The sequence below is a fragment of the Mytilus trossulus genome, chromosome 2 (assembly GCF_036588685.1).
Source record: "Mytilus trossulus isolate FHL-02 chromosome 2, PNRI_Mtr1.1.1.hap1, whole genome shotgun sequence".
In the NCBI taxonomy this organism is placed as follows: Eukaryota; Metazoa; Mollusca; class Bivalvia; order Mytilida; family Mytilidae; genus Mytilus; species Mytilus trossulus.
In genome coordinates, this window is record NC_086374.1 from 29737112 (window position 1) to 29748597 (window position 11486).

Below are 11486 nucleotides of genomic sequence, written 5' to 3' on the forward strand. Positions count from 1 at the left end.
TCGTACATTGCGTGTGAATCGCGAACGCTATTTACGTGTGGTTAAGCCTGTCGCAAAGCGATCGTTAAATAAAAGATGGCCGTCGCCTTGCATACTTTGGGGTACAACCGACGCCGAATTTTTAGCCGACACGGGGTTTTCAGGGAATGATTGAAATCAGTGATAATTTAAATAACACATATATCATATCTCGCTACCGTCTTGGTAGACAGGGCATATTTAAGTTTGCAGATACGTTTTTAACACGCCTTGAAAAAACGACTTTGGTAAATTTCTCCAACTTTGACCTCCTTTCACGCTGACTTTCGAGTAAAACAAAAGAAAATTGCGTGCTATGTACTTACAATTCATATGTATAACAAGTTATTTCAACAGAACAATCAGAAATATCTGGACCAAACCATTTGTTGGTGATATATGAACACAATAAATTTTATACCAATGTTTACTGTTGACGCTACTAAAAGGTGTCTTCTGTCACGTCCGCGTTTTTAGCAGGGAGTGCTTGTTTGTCCACTTATAATAACTCCGGTTGAAATATTATATTTTTCTTTGTTTGATTTCGAGGGCATTTGAAACTACCAAAATCTATCAGTAGCTGTTAATTTAAAAAAAAACAGCACTCTTTCATGAAGATATGGGAAAGGTATATTTATTAAAAAAAAACTTGTCAGATTATTTGATACTGTGTGTGATTCAATATTTAAGTTCCGACGTTGGATAACAATTTGCTTGGATTTCGTGGGTACTAACCAATATTTTAAGTCAACGAATTTTTTTTTCTGTAAGCTTTGTATGCCTTAATTGTTAAAACCTCGAAATCAATAGATGCAAAATAAACATAAAATTGGAACTTGAACAATCAAATTTCGGATATGCAACAACACAGAACGGTCCTAAATCCCATTAGAATTGTTTCAATAGTTATATAGAATAGAAATCCAAATCAGATTTCTTTTATTCGGATATTCTTAAAAATATTCTTAGGCGGAAATGACCAAAAATTATTTTAACTATCTTTCTGACTTTAAAACACTGATTTAAGATTGATGTTGTACGCAAAATATAATAAAAAAATTATGTTCAAGCTAAGATAAAAAAAAAAAGGATTGAGAAACCTTTTTTTCCCTATTTTGAGACTACGATGTTTGTACAAAGTTCAATTTTGTCGTTATTTCAAGGCAGATGTCGGATTAAGAGGTTAGGACGAACCTGTCGTTCACCCTAGGATTCGACAAAGTATCGTGTTTTGCCTTATAATCGTCAATATTGTAGTTTAGTCTCGCTACACTATTTATGCTAAATTTTGTCGACTCCATTTGAAGGAAACATCTGTTGGCCAATTAAAACACATCCCGTAATAATGACAGGTCATTTCAGCTTATAGGTTAACAATATTATTAATTGTGTATGATAAGCGGTTGACTTGTTCCTTAGGATTAGTTCCAACGAGTACGGCTTATCTGGCTACACATCAAGAGTTATTCATATTGCTTAAAAAGTATATAGGATACTATATCGGGTACAAACTTCAAGATAATTATCTAAGTTGCTTAATTCATTATCATCACTAGGTGGTTGATAAATCGAAGTGTGCTAAATTGACGGTAAAACCAGAAACTCCTCGAAGTTGTGATTTTAATTTTTACAAACGAATGATGTTGAAAATAGTTAACTGCAACCGAAAAAGTATACATTGACACAAGGGCATATCTACAAGGGTCAAAATATCTGCCGCCAAATAGATGAAACAAATATTTTTTGTTATAACTTTTACCTTTGTTACTTTTGTGTGTTCTTTGTATCGATCTGAAGAGTAAAATGTTTTCAACACTGATTTCATTCATTACTTTTTTACTGTTCCACCATTCTCAAACGTGTTTTAATCCGCCATATAGATATAGGAAGATGTGGTGTGAGTGCCAATGAGACAACTCTCCATCCAAATAACAATTTAAAAAGTAAACCATTATAGGTTAAAGTACGGCCTTCAACACGGAGTCTTGGCTCACACCGAACAACAAGCTATAAAAGGCCCCAAAATTACTAATTTAAAACCATTCATAGTCTGTATGTGCCTGTCCTAAGTTTGAAGCTTGTAATGTCGTGAATGGCAGCTTTTATATTTATTATTCGTTTATTGTTTTGAACACTGATGTCTTAGAATATTGATTCATGTCATGTGAAAGATCAACTATATGTATATACTGTGCTGTATTTAGACCCCTCTTCCAAGAAATTTTGTTTTTCATGCACTCGTACAAAAATAACGTTTTCATCCAACGCATAGATTTGAACGTTGTTTCACTTTTAACTTGTATATAACAAGTCTAAAGGATACACCATCACCAGAAAAAATGAAATAATGAAGAAATGAAAACTAGTATCCTTCATCAGTTAGATGTAAATTGAATCTTATCTTGACATGTGTAAGTGAAGCTAAAATAATGATCTTGATAATAATGTAAATTATCAATAAGCTTGTAAAAATTATCAATATAGATGTTTGGGAGGAGGAGCAAATTTCTTAAAACTGTAAGAGTCCAAACGTAACGCTAAAATTCCGTTTCATAAAACAGTCGTACTTTGCGATAGTCGTACATTGCGTGTGAATCGCGAACGCTATTTACGTGTGGTTAAGCCTGTCGCAAAGCGATCGTTAAATAAAAGATGGCCGTCGCCTTGCATACTTTGGGGTACAACCGACGCCGAATTTTTAGCCGACACGGGGTTTTCAGGGAATGATTGAAATCAGTGATAATTTAAATAACACATATATCATATCTCGCTACCGTCTTGGTAGACAGGGCATATTTAAGTTTGCAGATACGTTTTTAACACGCCTTGAAAAAACGACTTTGGTAAATTTCTCCAACTTTGACCTCCTTTCACGCTGACTTTCGAGTAAAACAAAAGAAAATTGCGTGCTATGTACTGGTCCGAGTACACAGTTATCGTCCTTTGATTTTCGTTGTCCACAAATATAGTCCTTAATGTGGACAGTGTGTTACTTGCCAATTTATGTTATACCCCTTCCAAATTTAATTCTCCATGTTTTATGCCTCATATAGCAAGTTGGGGGGTGAAATGACACTGTAAAAAAATTTGGGTCATAAATATTTAGGTAAAGTAGTGATTAGGTCCAGCTGAAAAAGGTCAAAAATTAGCACTTCGGAAGCTGTCAAAAGATTTCAAGACCCCCTTAACACAAAATTGTCCATATTTTGAGTTAGAGCTGATGAAGTTTTCTATAATTTTGATATAATTTGTCCCAAAAGTAGTACAACACACTGTAAAAATGTTATTGAGAAAGCGCAGGTGAGATTTTTTTTATTTACATTTATTGTCTAAAAGAAATGCACTACGAAATAACTGTGTACTCGGACCTACTTACAATTCATATGTATAACAAGTTATTTCAACAGAACAATCAGAAATATCTGGACCAAACCATTTGTTGGTGATATATGAACACAATAAATTTTATACCAATGTTTACTGTTGACGCTACTAAAAGGTGTCTTCTGTCACGTCCGCGTTTTTGGCAGGGAGTGCTTGTTTGTCCAATTATAATAACTCCGGTTGAAATATTATATTTTTCTTTGTTTGATTTCGAGGGCATTTGAAACTACCAAAATCTATCAGTAGCTGTTAATTTAAAAAAAAACAGCACTCTTTCATGAAGATATGGGAAAGGTATATTTATTAAAAAAAAAACTTGTCAGATTATTTGATACTGTGTGTGATTCAATATTTAAGTTCCGACGTTGGATAACAATTTGCATGGATTTCGTGGGTACTAACCAATATTTTAAGTCAACGAATTTTTTTTTCTGTAAGCTTTGTATGCCTTAATTGTTAAAACCTCGAAATCAATAGATGAAAAATAAACATAAAATTGGAACTTGAACAATCAAATTTCGGATATGCAACAACACAGAACGGTCCTAAATCCCATTAGAATTGTTTCAATAGTTATATAGAATAGAAATCCAAATCAGATTTCTTTTATTCGGATATTCTTAGAAATATTCTTAGGCGGAAATGACCAAAAATTATTTTAACTATCTTTCTGACTTTAAAACACTGATTTAAGATTGATGTTGTACGCAAAATATAATAAAAAAATTATGTTCAAGCTAAGATAAAAAAAAAAGGATTGAGAAACCTTTTTTTCCCTATTTTGAGACTACGATGTTTGTACAAAGTTCAATTTTGTCGTTATTTCAAGGCAGATGTCGGATTAAGAGGTTAGGACGAACCTGTCGTTCACCCTAGGATTCGACAAAGTATCGTGTTTTGCCTTATAATCGTCAATATTGTAGTTTAGTCTCGCTACACTTGGTGATATATTTTTTTAAATTTGATAGAATAACGCCCCTTTCAAAATCTAGGAACCGCCCCTAAAGGTGAAATAGATTTGAACTGTGCATTATATCTAAGGTAGTTAATGCACACCTTTGCTGTGCATTATCCAGAATATAGTACAGTAAGAACAAAGAGATTTTGTCCATGTCATGTGTTATATATATATCACCATTGGTCTAAGTCAGAATCGGAGCTAAAACAAAATAGAAAAAATAACTACTAACGGTTTTGAAATCAAATAACAATAATAACTTACAATAAAATCATCATTTTCCCCATAATAGTAAAGTTTTCTTTTGTTAAAACATTGAAACAAATTTCGAAGATTTATCATGTTTATCTGACTTTTTAAAGTTCTGACAAGTGCACTCGTTATTGGAAGCTGTTTACTTTCTTCATATTTCGTGGATTCATATTCCCAAACATGATATTCATAAAATCGCACGGTTGTCGTATTTGTAGAAGCTGGAAATGCTAATCTTTTGGAACACATATTTCGTCATATGTGTCATCTTATTTTCTTTGGACCTGGACTGTATTTGTGTTAATGTTTTCAGTCTCATTTTGACTGACGCTACATTAGTGCTTATTTCAGCGACAAAATTAATTTAAACAAAACTCAGATAAGTGATAAAGGCCGGGTAGAAAGTGTAGCGACCAAAGAGGGCGGGAAGTGTTATCCAATTCTGACATATTTATTTATGTAGTTAATATAGGTGAAACCTCACTCCCCTGATACGTGAGAGGGAGAAACTGAAGCTCTTAGACTAATGAAAAATTATAGATCAAAACAACAACAAATAGGAGCGAACTAGAACAGCACAGAATGACAATGTACACACAAACACCGAAATATGAAGATCAATAAAATATCAAGACCCGTAATACGAAAGAGGGACGAAGGTAAGGACTGAGCAGTTGCATTAAGCATGTGTATAAACTCCAATATACTGAGACAAATATCCCGCAATCGAAATCCAAACGGATTATTACAAATATTATAGAGAACGGAGTTAGTCTTTTTTATAGTAAGTTTACACATACACTGAAAATAGATGCATTGTAGCTGAGACTACTATAACACAGAGATTGGTCACTTCCTGTACTGACCAGTCAAATCGTGATTATTTTTGAGTTTTAGATACTTCATACAACCTCAATCACTAGGGTACAAAAAATTATAATGTACGTCATAAGATCTCATAAAGATTTTGTAAAAACACAATGAACCCCATATTCGAGAAATATTTGCCACTGATGCTCTCGTGTAGCTTAGAAATTGAAATTTGACAATCCTTCACCATACTTTTCACTGATCAAATTGAAAACAGGATTTTCATTATTAATTAAAAAATGTTGTTTTTGTTCTAGACAATTCCTGTTAAATAAAAAGCATTTCGTTGGAAATGTCGCCATTAAACATAAGATTTTGAAACAAAAATATACTATTTCATCTATTTATATAGTTCATTATGGTATTGATTTTGGCCATTGTTCTAGGCAGTTCGATTTCGGAATTCCTCAACTTTACTTCTGTGTTGTTTAGTCTCTGAGGAGAGACTTATTACTTACCTTTTATCTTAATTTGAATGTTCTTTTTCTTAAATAGCCATGGAAACCAGAAACGGAAGAATAATATAAAAAAGAAGATGTTGTATAATTGCCAATGAGACAACTGTCACCACAAGAGACCAAAATGACACAGACATATACAACTATAGGTCACTGTACGGCCTTCAACATTAAGTATTGTCACACTCGGGCCACTGATATATAGCTTGTCGTTTCGATTGACAAGCACCTGCGGTTGTAGTTTTTTGCAGTCTTTGCAGCAGAGACTTTGTCCTTGTCAGATTCAATATCTGATGCAGTATAATCACTCCGTTAAAGATCAAGAATTGAGATCGATTTCAATCATCCCAAGATAAAAAAAATCATTGTGAATTTGAAAATAAAAATGACGACGATTTTGGGGGAACATTTATTCATAATTTTAATTTTGTATGGCTTATGTGTAAACTGGCCACATACTGATTGATACTTCGACATGATCGAAGATTGAAACAACAGCAGGGGTCCAGTTTAGCTTATGTGAAGTTCTAACTCTTTTCTGATCTATTACCCAAGTAAATTATTCATTTGACTTTTACAATGAAATTTTGTGTTTCTAATGTATTTGCCGCAAAATACATTGTTTGCAAAATCTTTATCTAAATTGATTGAATAAGGAATCTTTGATTTATCATTTATTACTGACTATGAAAGGCATCCTTATTATAATAAAATATTTGATTTGATTATTTCTGTGTTATTATTCTCTATTCTTTAAATTGTAACACCGAGTTAGTTTCTAGTCTCTATTCTTTATTTGACGGTCCATTTTCTCCATTCTCTAAATGTTTTTTGACTATTGTAAAACCCCATTTATAACCTCCTGAATCCTACCTCCAGTGCAACGATGGTAATTGACAAGGTTTACTGCAATAAATATGTAACATGGGAACTCGTAGTAAGCTGTAAAAATACCTTGTACAAGTATACAAGTTTATTGCAATTAACGGAGCCTCGTGAATCTTGAGGGCACCCAGCTGTGAAACAAATTCACCTCCCATGCTATTGAGACTATCTGTCTTTACAGGTAAAATACTTGTTTATTAGATACAATTAACGGACCTGCAGCAAAACAATGTACCTAACTTGAAGATGGATAAGATTAATCACATTTGCATTTTCGCCGCAGAATTAAAATTTATTAACGAACTATAAACTGATTAAAAATATCTAGATATGAATAGTTAAACGAAAATATTAATAATTTATTTTCTTTTTCCCTCTAATTCAATTTTTTTATAATTTATTTTTAATTATATCCGATACTGAAATAGACAATTAGTAGTCTCGGTGATTAGGTGATGACATTTGTCGTCTGCTACTGATAAATACGAAACTATGGTTAAATACGAAACTACGTTATATTAACGTAGCTGAAAAGGTGGAGACTCACACTACACGATAAATCGGCAGAGGCCAATCTCTGTGTTATAGTAGTCTCAGATTGTAGGAATAATGAGCTGTCGGAATATTAGGCTGTCGGAGTAATGGGCTGAATGAATAATGCGGGTTGTTGGACTAACGGGATGTCACCATATCGGCAATGATATAGCATACATTTGTACATCTTTCTAATTAATAAAATTTCTTTCGCTTCATTGTGAAAATGGAACTTAAAAATTGTGAAAACGTTATTCATGCGAAAGCCATGTAAAAGAGGATCGTAATGGGGTACCTTTATGACGAATAACGGTAAGAAAAATCTTTCAAAATGACATGAATTGTAATATTTGGTGCATGACCATTTTCTTAATGACGTTTGAAAAACGACTGCGTTTGACAATTTTTTGTTTCCCAAAATAACTGTAACGATTAATTATTTGAGATCTCCGAATCTCGATAATACGGTGGCATTTTTCGGCTACGTGTATGAAAGAACGAGATAACTATCTTGTGGTAACGACATATAAAGTCTACAGTCTGTGATGTACTGGTTGTCGTTTTTTCCTGTATATTATCATATCTATTGATTGCTTATTTGTTGAAGGCCGTACGGTGACCTTACATTTACGGCATTTGGTCTAGAATGGACAGTTGTCTTATTTGAAATCATACTGCATGTATTTTCTTATTGTAACAAGAAGCGAGAAGGAGAATAAATTTAGCGACAAGAAAACTTAAAAAAAAAAAATATTTTGATATACGGGCATGCAGTAATATAGTTATTTTCCTTCTTTTTTATTTATTATATTGATAGATATTTCGCTGTGATATTACGCTTTTAATTTGTACATGTACTTGTGTTTAAGAACAATTATATATTTATTTTATAATTTTTTTAACACTCTCATTGTCTAAAATATGATAAACTCACTGCATGCAAAGTGCTTTATTCGTGAACCAATGTCCAGAAAAGAAAATGTTAATAAAACGTGAATATTTTGAATTGTGTATTGACTCATTAATCTCTTGAAACCATGAACAAAGCAATAACAAAATACAGTACCTATCCTATTAAAATAGTTAACAATCATGGGTAATGCTAAAATAACTAAGTTATACCAAAGGATTAAACGAATCTCTTTTTTGATAACGTTAAATGTTATAAATATACGGCAATTTAATACCACGGTTTCACTAGGCCACGATCGCACTAAGATCTGTAAAAAAAAATGCGAATTTCGATGATCTTATATATAAGTACGATCGTGTAGACCGCAGTAAGGTGGTATCACGGTCGTGGTGAGGTCTTCAAGATCGAGATGAGCGTGGCCAACTTTGAACATGTTCAAAACAATCGTGGTGCGGTCGTGATAAAATCAGGTCGTAGTAGAAGTGTAGTAAGAGCCTAGTAAGATCGCAGAGGTCGCTGTAACATTGTAGCGAGAGCGTAGCGAAAGCGTGTTTCTTTTTGGAGAGACTGCGCTACTACCTCACTGTGACCATCTCGTTTTCACCACGACCCAACTACGCTTCCATCACGACTATACCAAGCTGTTACCTCAACTTGCAAAAGTTAAGACACGTACTGTACATGGAGGAATTTTTGTGCAGTTAAAAAAATGTTGCCAATATATTTTAGCAGAAGCAGAGTTATGAAAGTTAATCAGATCTTCACACACTTTTAGAGAATCGTGAAGCAGTCATGTGTCCTCGTGTACGGTGAAGTAGAGATCGAAGAGTGGTCGAATGTGGTCGCGAAGGGATCGGGTATTGGTCGAGTTGGTCTGGGATAAAATAAATATAGAAGTCGCAGTGATCTTGAAGCGATCGAGCATTGGTCAAGTTAATCTGGAACTGATCGGACATTAGTCGAGCAAAGGTCGAAATGATCGAGTACTGACCGGTAAAACTTTTGTATTCCGATTGAACTCGATCTCTACACGATCCTTTCCCGTAGTTTGTCTTGATCGAGTTGATCTGATCGGCAGTGTGAACCTAGATTTATGATTGATTGCTTGTTGTTTTCTGAATGTTCAGTGGTAATATTTCATGCTGAATAACGACAGAGAGAATAACTTTCAAACAATAATTTTGATGCTGCATAGACAGCATGCTTTGTTGTTGAAATGAATTTTCAAAAGTCTAAAATAAATACATGTTAACAAAACAAGGACAAGAGAGAGAGAGAGAGAGAGACGACAACAAAAAAACCCCAAAAAGATTTATACTAAATATAAAAATATGTTCCATAGATTTTTTATTCATATTAGGCAACCCTCTTTTTTGGTTGGTTGTAGCATGTTGATCTATAGTGATCGAATTTTCATTCTATCATATATCATATTTGTGTTATGTCGTCTAACCAACAGCACTATCTCTGTTATAAAACTGAACGTTCAGCTTCTCAGTACTAGAACCTCATATCACAAATCAAATATGATCAAATATACCTTATGCCATCCTAACTTCTGTTTCATTATCCGAGATATTTAAATTAAAACGAAGAAAGTAAATAGTTTTCCCTGTTTAAGTTTTTTCAGATGCTATCAACATTGACAAATAGTACCCTTTATGCAGTTCAAAAAATGTTACATGGTGTCTTCTTACGTCGCCTGAATTACAATTTATGTATTTTTTTCTGTAATTTATTTATATTTGCCGTTCGTAATAATTAACTTATAAATGTTTATTTGGCATGCCATACTCGATAAAATTGCGGACGTGAAAGAAAGCACTCTTTACCAAAACGTCAACGGAGATTGTATTCCACGGAGGTAACATTTGTTCATTCATCTAAGATATAATATAACTGAAGATAGAAGTTGTACTAAAATTAAATGCTGAGATCTTTTGGCTTGGGAATTTATTTCCAAAATGTGTGTTTGTTTAGAATAGACCATTCAACGGATATGTGACAATACATGCAATAGACTTTCAACTTATCTACTACTTTATATAGGACTTGCATGGATATTATTCTTTTACTTATATTAGAAACAATTTAAGTATCGTCGTGTCATATGTTTTCGTATGTCATATGTTTTCGTATCAACCACATCATTTCGGTTTTTAACTGCATACGCGTATATTGTGGCGTGTTTTTCGGTTTCTATATTTAGAACAATAACACCACTACAGTTTGACAAATTTAAAACATATTCAACAGCGCTTTTTAAAGACGTTAGAACAAATTTATTAAAACTGACCTATTTAGCCATTTTTATTTAATGTCAAAAATATGCATCACTAGAATAGTTGTGGAAAAAAATTCTGAAGGGTTAAAATAAAGTCCAGATATGTTTGTTTTGCCTGTCAGACATCTGATCTTCAAGACATACGACTGTCATGTGTTTTTTGGCCGTTTTAATTACAAACCAGCGATTTAAAATTAACAGGGTTCTTATATAAAATGGTTGTTCAAAATCTAATTATTCAATATTTTATTGACCATTCTTTTTATACATCCTTGACACATGAAGATGAATACAGTCTTAACTTTTTTTATATTTAATCCTAAATTTTGAAAACTGCATTTTATTTTAGAAAAATAAGGTATTTTGTACAAACCAGGTGCCAATCTGAAACTAATCAAAATCTAACAATTTCAGCACATGAAACACCAACCTGAAACTATTTGCTAGTAATTTTTAGTACTGAAAAGTATTAAATAACTTTTTTTATGATTCGTGCGCGATCATCAGAACCACGACTTTGGAAAATATTAGTTTCCGGATTTTATAGTCATTTCCTGACCGTGTACTGATCCAATTTTTATTTCATACGAAAACATATGACGCCGTTTTTTTGACATACAAAAATCGCAAAGTAATCGGAAACCGTAAAAAATCGTAGTAAGCCTTGACAAAAAAACTAGATACATGAAATCAATCTACAGGACATGCTTTTTAAATTTGAGTAAACACCTGAATAAAAACTCAACAGTGAAAACCGTAAGCAGTAAAAATTGTTATTAGTACGAAAACACATTACACGATGATAAGTCTACCTTTTTGGAGAAACAATTATTACTCTGGCTTTCTTGGATTAAGACACTTACTATCCGTCGTTTACAAGCATTTTTTTTCTCCAATGATAGAAAGTGCGAAATCCTGGGATTCCCGTTC